The 10,945-nt window shown below is 43.4% G+C and overlaps 1 protein-coding gene across 1 annotated transcript in view; it reads right to left on the bottom strand.

Moving 5' to 3' along the window:
- Positions 1-10,681, bottom strand: part of Klhl5 (kelch like family member 5) — a 60,869-nt gene extending 50,188 nt beyond the window's left edge. The window contains exon 1 of the mRNA XM_050149960.1: positions 10,401-10,681. The gene's annotated coding sequence lies outside the window, so the exon portion shown is untranslated. The remainder of the gene's footprint in view (positions 1-10,400) is intronic.
- Between the last annotated feature and the right edge of the window lie 264 nt (positions 10,682-10,945).

Raw genomic sequence — 10,945 nt, 5'->3', positions numbered from 1 at the left:
AGAGACAGTACACAAATCAAATCCAGAATACAAACCTAAAACCCTGACCCAGTGAGTCTCCACCTCCTAAAAGATCTACAACCTCTCCAAATAGTCTACCAACATAGACTGTCAAACCACAAAAGTATCTTACAAAAAAGCCAAAAGAGTTTCAGTGTTTTTCATAAGATTTGTCTTTTCTTTCTTTTTTTTTTTTTTGCCTTTTTTTTTTTTTTTTTTTTTTTTTTTTTTTTTTTTTTTAATGTAAGTTGTTTGCACCGTGGTACTCTATGGCAGCAAAGAGAAGAAACGAACGCGGACAGCATCCAAATGGCCAGGTAGCACAGGGATTTAGAGCAGACCCTGGCTTATCTTTAAAGACGGACTGATTTAAGAAATGAAAGCTGCATATGCAGTTTTGTTGCGTTGCGGTGTTGGGATTGAAGCCTGGGAACATATTAGGTGACTCTTCTGCTAATGGTCTGCCTCCTGGTTTTTTTGAGAAAAGGTCTCACCATGACTTCAGACTGCCCTTCAACTTTCTGTGTAGCCCAAGGAGACCTTAAACTTATAACTGCTGCATCTTCCTCCCGGGTGCTGGGATTAGTTACATGTCCAGATACCTGGCTCAAAGATACACTTTAGTGAAATAAAGTTTAACCTTGAAACTAAATTATACACTCTTGCAATATGCTATCATATTCCATAATAATTGCTCAATTATCAAAATGACTTATTTAATACTTTTTTAAATANTGTCATAGCACATATGTTGACACTATCACAGTACACACTATCATGGTGTACACTGTCATAATACACACTATCACAGTAGCACACACACACCATAGTACACACTATCACTCTGCATGCGTGTTCTACAGCTATCATAGTAGCATATACACACTATTTTTTTAAATATTTATTTATTTATTATGTATACAATATTCTGTCTGTGTGTATGTCTGCAGGCCAGAAGAGGGCACCAGACCTCATTACAGATGGTTGTGAGCCCACCATGTGGTTGCCGGGAATTGAACTCAGGACCTTTGGAAGACCAGGTGATGCTCTTAACCACTGAGCTATCTCTCCAGCCCCATTATTTAATACTTTTTCTATGATGATGACAGAAAGGACGATAGCTCTCAAGCCATCAATAATTCAGGAACTGATATTAATTTAAAGGTTGCAATACAAGGGCTGGAGAAACGGCTCAGGGGTTCAGCTCACTCAGTGTTCCTCTAGAGGACCCGGGTTTGATTCACCGTGGCTCAAACCCATCTGTCTGTAACTCCACTTCCAGGGATCCAATGCCCTTTTCTGGCCTTTTCTGGGCAGCAGGCATGCACACAGTGCACAGACTACATGCAGACAAAATGTCCATACCCATAAAAATAAATACTTCTCAAAAAATTGCAATACAGTATGATAAAGATATACAAGCATCCACAGGGTAAGCTAAGACAGGCAAGCTAAGATAGCTGCAGAGGTCAGTGGTGTATTTCCAGTCAACCTGGAGCTATCAGTAGAGTGTAAGCCCTCTTAGCAGATGAAGCTAATGCATAAGTGAAAAAGTCAGTAATCCTAAGACTACACTTATGTGCCATTAATGACACCATTTTAGTGTGAATATGTAAATGCTCTCATTTGCCACTCTTTTGTATAGAGCTCTAATGCCCTGTATTCAATATTCATCTCCTACTGAGTGTCGGTCTTCTTATTGCATAAGCCATACGTGATTCATTATGTATGATTTTTACTTATGGTTTCTATAATGGAGAGAGAACTCAAAAAGCATTTCTGAAAGAGTATGAATGCAGAATAACCTAATCACTATGAAAAAAAAAATCTCATGTTAGACTATAAATTAAATTCATTGCTTCCTTAAAGGAGACAGTCTCAGGAAAAGCCAGCTGACCTGAACAGTGCACTTAGTGACGTGGTTCATCTGTATTCTTGCCCGAGATCCTTAATGGTCCACGGTCTTTGACAGGACAGCATAGGGCTTTGATGGCTTTTCTCGTCATCATTTATAATTATCTAGCCATCATTAAACTTGACAGCACACTTTAAAAAGCTCATTTATGTTGAAACATCTCAAAACACCCAACTTAATTTTTATGGAATTCTCTTTCCAGTCATTAATTTAGATATTTACTGATTTTACCATTACTCTAACTTTTGTAGCTGCTAAAAAAGCAGGCTTGTGAATGAGCACAATCAAGTTTCGGTACCCAACTGAACGGTTAAGGAGAGAAATAGGTATGTGCCAGCTAGGGAGTGACCACTGAGCCATGGGGTGATTCCTGGGCCTGTGGGGCAATGAGTACATTTCCCAGAGGGCATTGGGCTGAAGCTGGTCGAGAGCTCTGCTGTTATTGTCCGTCATTATCACATTGTGGTGGGTTAAGCTATACGGTAGACTGAGCCTGGGTCAATAGCTAAACCATTCAATTTGGGCATCTTACCCCCTTGCTCCTTGGTGTTCTCTTTGACAAAACAGGACTCTGGATTTGGGACTGCAGCTCTTTCCTAAGTGCCTCAATGTGTACAATATATGTGGAATACTTCATAGTGAAGAGTGGATGTGTGTGGTGGCTTTGCTTGTTATAAACCTAGCGAACAGACCTTAGAACAGTCCCCACCTTAGAGATGAAGACCCTGAATGGGGTCGACCGGTGCTGTAATGCACATAGCTGGGGAGGACAGGGTTCCACAGAGCTTCAAGTGCACTATTCTGCCAAATTTGCTTTCCAAATAATGTCATCTGCTGCTCCTGACTACGCCATGGGCAGGTGGTTATGAACCCGGCTATACCCACGAGGCAGCTGATTTCTACAAGCTTCGTGTGCTGCAGAGAACAGTAAACGGAAACCGTTTGCCAGCGTGGTCAAACTCCTGGCACACAGGGCACTAAATGCATGTTTAAGGACGTGATCACTTCTTAGACAAAAGCACCCTATGAGATTCATCACAGTTGAGATATAAACAGGAAAATGGCACCAATGGCCAAAAACAAGTGCCTCAATTTCTGCCTACTGGCTTCCTCCTCATTTTTAGCATTGGCCTATAAAACAAAGCGTTGGCCCATACACGAAACTAATTTCCATTACCTATCTCTACTGATGTCTGGTAAGAAAACAATGATCCTGTTACAAAACCGGCTAATATTATGTACTGCCCCCTTAAAGCACATCTAGAAAAGATCACAGTTGGTATCACAATGACTAACAGTTGATTATAACAAAATGTTTGCTTTTGAAAATATTTCAAATCCATTTAAGCCTAGTGTGGTGACTCATGCCTGTAATCCTAGCAGTTGAGAGGCTGAGGCAGAAGGATTGAAACGAGTGCCAGGTCAGTCTGTGTTTTATGTCACCCAGTGAATTTCAGGTCAGCCAGGGCTACAGACTGAGAGCCTGTTTCAAAAGCAAATAAGCCTGTCAGCCACGTGTCGTGGCCCACATCCTTAATCCTGCACTCTGGAGGCAGAGGCACTCTGTGGGACAATGGCCTTTTATCCTGCCACTTGCACTATTTTTAATAAAATGCTGATTGGCCAGTAGCCAGGCAGGAAGTAGAGGCGGGGTGATGGCAACCAGGCAGGAAGTAGAGGCATGGCAACGAGAATTATGGGAAGAGGAAAGATTCAGTCTGCACTCATCACCCGGACACAAAAGAAGCAAGATGTGACTGCCTCGCCGAAAAAGGTACCAAGCCACGTGGCTAACACAGACAAGAATTATGGGCTAATATAAGTTATAGGAGTTAATAAGAAGCCTGAGCTAATAGGCCAATCAACTTATGATTAATGTAGACCTCTGTGTATTTCTTTGGGACGTGGCGGCTTACAGTTTCAGAGGTTCAGTCCATTATCATCATGGTGGGGAGCGTGGCGGTGCGCAGGCAGACATGGCGGTGGAGGAATAGCTGAGAGTCCTACATCTCGCAAGCAACAGGAAGTCAACTGAGACCCTGGGCAGTATCTTCAGCACAGGAACCTCAAAGTCTGCCCCTACAAGGCCATATGTACTCCAGCAAAGTCACACTTCCTAATAGTACCATTCCCTATGAGATTATGGGGGTCAGTTATGTCCACACTACCACATTTCACTTCCTGGCTTCCGGTAGCCTGTAACAATATCATAATGCAAAATGCATTTATCCCAACTTCAAAAGTCTCCATAGTCTATCACGATCTCAACAAAGTTTAAATGTCAAAGTTCAAAGTCTCTTCTAAGATTCATGCAATCTTTTAACTATAATCAAAAAACAGATCACACACCTCCGACATACAATGGCACAGGATGTACATTACCACTTCAAAACATAGGGAAGGGAGCATAGTGAGGCAATCCTGGACCAAAGCAAGACCAAAAACCATCTGGGCAAACTCCGAACTCTGCAACTTCACGTCTGATGTTGAAATGCAATTCAGATCTCCAACTCCTTTCAGTTTTGTTGACTGCAACACACTTCTTTCTCTAGGCCTGGTTCCACTCCCTGTTAGCAGCTTTCCTTGGCAGGTATCCCGTGGCACTTGCATCTCTAACATTTTGGGTTCTCCAAGACAATCTAGGCTTCAACTTCACAGTTTCACACAATGGCCTCTCTCCTAGGCCTCCACTGAAGGACAACCCTGACACATGCCTGGCCTCAGTGACTTTATTCCATAAATCCTTTTTTCGATCCTTAACTTTAATATAGAACCATATGGCCAAAGCTGCCTAGCTCTGCTGCTTGTAGGGACTGGAACATGGCCCCCTCATTCAATTACATCTTTACCAGCTTTCTGTTTTTCACTGTCTAAGCTTGGCTGGGTCTCTAGACCAGGATGGCCTCAAATTCAAAGATCTGCCAGCCTCTGCCTTTCCAGTGCTGGGATTAAAGGTGTGCCCACCACACCTGGCTCTAAGCTTTTCTTTCCACAAATTGGAAATTTAGCTGGGTGGGATTTTACCCTGAGGTCACCACTCCCTTTATTTTACTTCTAAAGCTGTTTATCTCCTTGAACACAGGATTTAGCTCCATTCCTGATCCTCTTTTTCTCCTCTTTTTACAAAATTTATATTTTGAAATTTACACTGCTCATCTTGCTCTTTTTCATTATAAATCCTCATTAGAATCACCATTAATATCCATATGACAGAGTCTATACTAGGCTGTTTTGAGATTTCTTCTGCTCACAGAATTAATCTAAAACCCTTCACTTTAGCCTCAGGTAGACTCTTTGGATAAGAGCAAAAGGTAGCCACTTTCTTCACCAAAATACCAAAAGACCAGTCTCTAGGTTACATACTAACATTCTCCTCTGAAACCTCCTGATCCCCACAGCTCATCAAAACACCACTCTCATTCAGCACCACTGTCTTCCAGGCTCCTACTAGGATGGCTCAGTAAGTAGTATTTAAAGCATTTCACTGTTTCCTAACCCAAACTCCCAAAGTTCCTATTACTCCAAACAAAAATACGGTCAGCCCTGGTACCAACTTGTGTCTTAGTTAGGGTTTTTCTATTGCTGTGAAGAAAAGACACCCATGATCTGAGTAACCCCTATAAAGGAAAATGTTTAATTGAGGTGGCGACTTAACAGTTTCAGAGGTTCAGTCCATTATCATCATGAAGGGGAGTATGGTGGCATGCAGGCAGACACTGTGCTGGAGGAATAGCTGAGAGTCCTACATCTTGCAGGCAGCAGGAAGTCAACTGAGACACCAGGAAGTATCCTCAGCATAGGAAACCTCAAAGTCTGCCCCCACAGTGACATGCAGTGACATATTTCCTCCAACAAGGCCACACCCACTCCAACAAAGCCACATCTCCCAATAGTGCCACTCCCTATGAGCTTATGGGGGTCAATTCAAACTACCATAGTCACCTATACCTTGGAAGAGGAAGAAGAGATGAATGAAACGAATAGAATAAAATGGCTATTGTGCATGTTTGGAGAGTAATACAAGTAGCTCTAAGTTTCCCTTCCCATCCTGCTGATTATGATAATTATGAATTATGAATCTGTTTCAATAAAACTTGCAAGATGATGCTAATTGTGCAGATTTTTTTTTAAAATGGCATGTCAGGTTTCTTTAACCTCAGACTTCTTAACAAGCTGCTAGAACAGCTTCCTTTTCTACAAAGTTTCCAGTTATTTTGCTACATTTTTTAGGGTCAACTTCATTATTTCCAGACTGACCACGGAACTACTTAAGCCTTAAGTGGTTCTCAACCTTCCTACTGCTGCTTAATCTAATACTTCCTAACCCTTGAACACAGTTCCTCATGTTGGGGTGAACCCCAACTTTAAAGTCATCTTGTTGCTACTTCACAGCTGTAACTTTGCTATCTTTATGAACTGGAAGGCAAACATCTGTGTTTTCTGATGGCCGTAGGTGACCCCTCTGAAAAGGTTGTTCAACCCCCAAAGGGGTTGTGACCTACAGGTTGAGGGGCACTGCTGGGGCTGCACCTCCATGCTGCACTCAGAGAAGGCTGTGTTTGCAGAGACTGAAAACAGTATAGTTTCAAGCGTGTGAACCCTTAGGTCAAAGTACCCCTCTAAGAGCAAACCAGAGGCAGGTTAGTCAACAGAGACACAGGACAATGGAATATATGTGCAGAGAGAGACTGGCAAGAAATCACACACAGAGAAAAGAGCCTCGCTTCCTCATTTACTGTTAGCGACGCCAATTGCCTCAAGGCCCAACCGCATTCCTGGTATCAGACTCACACAAAGCTACAGTATTGCTAACAAAACACCCTGGTTGCTTAAACTAGTTTAAGTAATTTTGTATAATTGTTAGGAAATAAACCTTAAGAGCAAAACAAATGAAGGGAGAGGAATATAAAGTATAGTGTGTGTGTGTGTGTTGTGTTATACTGCAAAGTTTTGTTAATGTTGCCTTAAAAAAAAAGAGAGAACTCAATTTAGAGTTATTTTCTCTTGGCATTATAAACTCCCATTCACTGTTCTATTCTCAGACCTAACAGTGCCTTATACACATCTAACAAATGTTTATTGATGGACATACAATTCAAAATGAGACTCTCTTGATCAAAATAGTACATCTAATTGTGAGATTTTTCAATAGCGTTTCATTTCAAATTAAGATGTTCTTTATAATTCTCATTACCATAATTCTGTCTAAACACAAATACACAAAGAAATGCTGTTTGTTAATAGGAGTCTAGGAACCATAATGGTACTTTTTTTTTTTTTTTTTTTCGGATTGTGTGTTCACTCTTAGGGTTATGAAGCCTGCTCAGTGTAGTGGTCATTATGACGGTTCACAAACTATGCTGGAGCTCTTCCTTCTGGCCACATGGTAAAGCTGTACTTCCCTACTCTTTGAAGTTAGGTATCGCTATAGGAGTCGTACGGCCGCTTCCAAGTGGAAGCCTTGAAGAGCCAAGGTATTGCTAGTATCCAGCACATTCTTTCCCCTCTCCTGCTAACAGCCTGGGGATCCAAGTGACTACCGGAAATGGAGCTCCTGTGCTGACCCTCATCAGACATAGAGTATGACAGAAATAAACCTTTGCTGACTTAAAGTCACGAGGAAGCAAGGAGAATAAATGGCTTTGGCTCTCAACTTTTCAGAACGTTAGCATTTTGTATATCAGTTCTTTTTTTTTTTTTTTTTTTTACTTTTGTATAGAAGTGTTACACTTTCCATGCATGGGCTCCAGATACATTTTCAAATCAACTTCTCGTCCTCCCAACTTGATTTCTGAAACCCAGGATTCAAATACATCTGGATAAGATGCTATTCTTGCACTCTAGACTCTTACCACCTGTTCTCATTTGCATCCTTAAGGCTGCTCTACTACCAGTACACAGTAGGTTTTCAGTATTTATTCTATGAGCAAATTGTGTGTTATAACCACACTAGTCTTATGAACAAATGCAATACCAAGGGCTTGTAAACTCGCTGGAAACAGTCCCACACATTAATAGGTGCAATTACAGGTTTTTTTTTTTTTTTGGTTCCAGATCTCTCTCCCTTTTGTTGTTGTTTTGAGACAGGGTCTCACTATGTAACCCTGGCTGACCTGGAACTTGCTATGTAGGCCAGGCTGGCCTCTAACCCATGGAGATCTTGATACTTCTGTTTCCAGAGTGCTGGGGTTAAAGGCATGTGCTACCACATCCAGCCTTTTTGCTCTTTCTACTTGTGGCAAGTTTTCTAAGATCTTTTATAGCTACAAAGTGTAGGAATTCACAGTAAACTAATAATAATACAATTAACGTTTATGATAAAATGGCATACAAATCCTTTATAGTCAAATAATAATAACTGAAAGTAATCCCTCAAGGATACTCACTTGCCTAAACCTATTCTAATGCTCAAACAGCAAACATTCTGAAGCATAAAAGGGAAGCCCCACAGGGTAGCTGGTCTAAGAGGCAACTTGCACAAGATGTCTAGAGTAGGAGAATAGTGGCCTTTTCCTTTGATGTGTACTGGATTAAAACCCTGACTTCTGGATTAACTTCATTTTGGTCCTTCCCAAATTCACTAACATCAAACATTTTGTTATCCCATCTCAAGCTGTAAGAAACACTCACGAAAGGCTGCTTTACTAAATGTGAAATAGGTCACAGCATCCATCCTTCAGTCAACTGGTCTATAGCAGCATTGTAACGATGCTCAAGAGACTCTGGGTAAAAAAAAAAATTGCCATTTGTCTAATCCAGATGCCTCAAGTTCATCTAAGCTCGGAATCTTCTTTTCCTTTCCCCTTGTTCTGGAGCTCGAACACAGGATCTTGCCCGGAGAGACAAGTTAAGTCCCCTGCCACTGAGTCACACGCAGCCCGAGTGCCCCAGTTTAGTTAAAAACCTAGACTACTAACCTGCTTTTCTTGAAATCATGGCTTGGGAAATACTAGCCCAGATCATCACAACCAAGAATTCACACAACATAGCCTTCTAATTTATTATTGCCCTATATTGAAGTGCTTTTTTTGATGCAAAAATTTACAATTTTCTGCTGAGATATTTTAAAGATGTCAACTGTTACCATCTCTCTCTCTCTCTCTCTTCAGGGCCCATTCCAGGACAGGCTCAAAAACCACAGAGAAACCCTGTCTCGAAAAAACAAAAAAAAACAACAACAACAAAAAAAAACTGTTTCTCTCCGGCCTCATTACTAGAAAATGCCTTGCTTAGGCAGAAGAACTGGTTTTTTTTTTTTTTTTTTAAAACCCTGGAATTTGAAACATGCTTACTTTGTTCCTTTCCGGGCTCCAAGGAAGTTCAGAACCCAAACTAAGACTCACGTGTTGTACAGGACCTGACAGCACACACTTTCTTCCCCGCCCCCTTCCTGCCCAACCTCGACATTCTAATTTAGTTTGTTTTACTATATTGTACACATAGACACAAAATTACTTCACATATCTCGATACACATATGTTATGTGTGTATATCTAATGTTTTTCTTACAATTTTGTATCCATTTATCTCCTGTCGCAAAAATATTATGTATTCGCCTTTATCTAAAAGTTTTTTACATAAACCCCTGTACAGAACATAAACATTCACTACAGTAGTCAAACCTGTAAACGCTGAAAATAAGGAAAAAAGTTGGAGTGCCCCTAACAGCGATCTAATAATAAAAAGCCTCATTAAACTGTTTCTTAACAGGAAGATTTATTAAACTCTTTCCTAACATAACAGGAAGGAGAATTAACATTTATTGTGCATCAGTAAAACGGCTAGGCAATTACTAACAGCAGTTCCATTTTCAAAACAGAGTCGGAGGGCATCTGCCAGATCATAATCCCTGAACCAGTGAGAAGAAATTGACCTTTCATGGCGGTGGAAGTGGGGGTGGGGCACACTCCGTACACCCCTTTCAGTAAAAGTCTCAAATCAGATGAGATAATCATAATGGCAACAATATATACTCGCTAACAACCAAGTTCTCCCAGCAGCTTCTGATTCCGGAACACGCACTTGTGAAGCAGCTGTCTAAACGCTGAAGTTGCGACCAATCAACGCCAAACACAGGAAACTACACTACAATCTTATTCTTCACTTTTGAGGATAAGGCCATTACTTGAAAACTTTAACAAAGTGTGTATGTTGTGGGGGATCAGAAATACTTTCCAGCTTGTTTTATTCTTGGGAACATTTCTGGAGAGCAGCACTCCCTCCTCACCCGCCCGGCTATTCGCGCCGCGTGCAGAACTTTGAGCAACTCCAGGGCGGCGGGACCGCGTTCCGGAGCTAGGGAGCTGAGGGGAGAACCAGGTTCGAGTCCCGGTAACAGCTCGAGAGTCCCTAGCCTGGGCTTGCTCATCTGGAGGGCAGGGTCACTCAGGCGAGCAAGTCCTCGGCACGCGCAGACCCCGAGGACCAGGGAGGGGTCGCATGTGTGAGGAGAGCGGGCCTTCGTGGAGGAGGAAGTCGCACTTACCGAGCGGGGTGGGGAGGGAGGCCCGGGGTCACTGTGGCGCGGGGCGGCGGGCGGGTAGGCGGCGCGGGGAGCGGGCGGGCGAGCTCGGCGGAGGGATGCTCGGCCCCGCGCGCGCCCGCAGCCCCTTCCCCACAGCGGCGCCCCGCGCAGCAGCCCTCCCGGGCCGAGCCACTCCTCTCCGGCAGGCGACGCCAGGCCAGGAGTCGAACTTGTCCCGCAGCCCCCCGAGGGGGCGGGCGGGCACGCGCGCGGCAGCGAGAGGGGGTCGAGCACCCGCTCGCCGGTCAGTCCCCGTGCGGCCGCCCCGCCCCACGACAGCAGGCCCCGCCCACCACCGAGTCCCGCCCGCGCCGCTCAGGGTGCTAAGCCCCGCCCCCTCCCGACGGGGCCCAAAGATTGGCAGTTTCTTTCTCCTCCGCGACCGCGGGAGCTACTAGAGGTGCAGAGGGAGGACAAATTGGGGCACGAAGGGTGCTTGCAGGTCGGTGTCCGGAGAACTGGGGCGCCGGGTACATCATACTGGGGCGGGGCTAAGGCGACGAGGA

Source organism: Alexandromys fortis, unplaced genomic scaffold, assembly GCF_014885135.2.
Source record: "Alexandromys fortis isolate MF-2015 unplaced genomic scaffold, M_Fortis_MF-2015_v1.1 scaffold_0, whole genome shotgun sequence".
NCBI classification, from domain to species: Eukaryota; Metazoa; Chordata; class Mammalia; order Rodentia; family Cricetidae; genus Alexandromys; species Alexandromys fortis.
Note: the sequence above shows the minus strand (reverse complement) of the source record. Positions and strands in the feature narration are given on the sequence as shown.